This window comes from Bos javanicus, chromosome 7 (assembly GCF_032452875.1).
Source record: "Bos javanicus breed banteng chromosome 7, ARS-OSU_banteng_1.0, whole genome shotgun sequence".
NCBI classification, from domain to species: domain Eukaryota; kingdom Metazoa; phylum Chordata; class Mammalia; order Artiodactyla; family Bovidae; genus Bos; species Bos javanicus.
The window spans coordinates 55,721,059-55,722,884 of record NC_083874.1 but is presented as its reverse complement, the minus strand read 5'-3'; the positions used below and the strand labels follow the sequence as shown (position 1 = coordinate 55,722,884).

The window sequence follows — 1,826 nt, the reverse complement described above, 5'->3', positions numbered from 1 at the left end:
GAATTTTCCAGGCCAGAATACTGGTGTGGGTAGCCATTCCCTTCTCCAGGGGATCTTCCCAACCCAGGAATCGAACCCAGGTCTCCCACATTTTAGGTGGATTCTTTATCAGCTGAGCCACCAGGGAAGCCCAAGAATATTGGAGTGGGTCGCCTATCTCTTCTCCAGGGGAATCTTCCCAACCTAGGAATTGAACCGGATCTCCTGCATTGCAGGTGAATTCTTTACCAGCTCAGCTACCAGGGGATCCCTAATTGGAGGGAAAGTGTCAAAACTGTCACTGCTTGCAGATGACACAGTACTCTATATATTCTAACGTCTCCAGACAAAAACTATTAGAATATATTAATTCAGCAAGGTTGCAGGATACAAGATCAGAAATTTTGCATTCCTATACTCCAATACGGAGAAGGCAATGCCACCCCACTCCAGTACTCTTGCCTGGAAAATCCCATGGATAGAGGGGCCTGGTGGGCTGCAGTCCATGGGGTCGCTAGGAGTCAGACACGACTGAGCGACTTCACTTTCACTTTTCACTTTCATGTATTGGAGAAGGAAATGGCAACCCACTCCAGTGTTCTTGCCCAGAGAATCCCAGGGACAGGGTAGCCTGGTGGGCTGCCGTCTCTGGGGTCGCACAGAGTCAGACACGACTGAAACGACTTAGCAGCAGCAGTAGCAGCATACTCCAATAAGGAATTAATATAAAGGGAAGTTAAAAAACAATCCCACTTAAAATCACATAAAAAATACTTATGAATAAACTTAACCAAGGATATGACAGATCCATACTCTGGAAACTATAAGACTCTGATGAAGGAAACTGATAATGATTCACTAACAGGGAAATATATCATATGCACTTAGATTAGAAGAATTAGTATTGTTAAAATGGTCATACTACCCAAATTACAGATTAAATGCGATCCCCACCAAAATACTCATTACATTTCTAACAGAAATAGAACAAATAATCCTAAAATTCACATGAAACCACAAAAGCTCCTGAATTTCCAAAGCAATCTTGAGTAAAAAGAACAAATCTGGAGGTAGAATACTCCCAGATTCAAACTATGCTACAAAGCTACCATAATAAATTAGCATAGTACTGGTGCAAAAATAGACATTGGTTCAATGAAACAGACTAGAGAGACCAAATACCACACCTATGGTTAATTAATATATGACAAAGGAGGCAAGAATATCCAGTGGAGAAAGAATAGTCTCTTCAGCAAGTGGTGCTGGGAAAACTGGACAAGTATATGGAAAGTGAGATTAGAACATTACCTCAAACCATATTCAAAAATAAACTCAAGTGCTCGCTTTGGCAGCACATATACTAAAATTGGAATGATACAGAGAAGATTATGGGACCTAATTAAACTTAAAAGCTTCTGCACAACAAAGGAAACTATAAGCAAGGTGAAAAGACAACCTTCAGAATGGGAGAAAATAATAGCAAATGAAGCAACTGACAAACAACTCATCTCAAAAATATACAAGCAACTCCTACAGCTCAATTCCAGAAAAATAAATGACCCAATCAAGAAATGGGCCAAAGAACTAAACAGACATTTCTCCAGAGAAGACATACAGATGGCTGACAAACACATGAAAAGATGTTCAACATCACTCATTATCAGAGAAATGCAAATCAAAACCACAATGAGGTACCATTTCACGCCAGTCAGAATGGCTGTGATCCAAAAGTCTACAAGCAATGAATGCTGGAGAGGGTGTGGAGAAAAGGGAACCCTCTTACACTGTTGGTGGGAATGCAAACGAGTACAGCCACTATGGAGAACAGTGTGGAGATTCCTTAAAAA

General features: G+C 40.7%; 1 pseudogene; it reads left to right on the top strand.

The window, feature by feature from the left end:
• Window positions 1-1,315: 1,315 nt before the first annotated feature.
• LOC133252198 (U6 spliceosomal RNA) lies at window positions 1,316-1,440 on the top strand (annotated as a pseudogene).
• The last annotated feature ends 386 nt before the right edge of the window (window positions 1,441-1,826 follow it).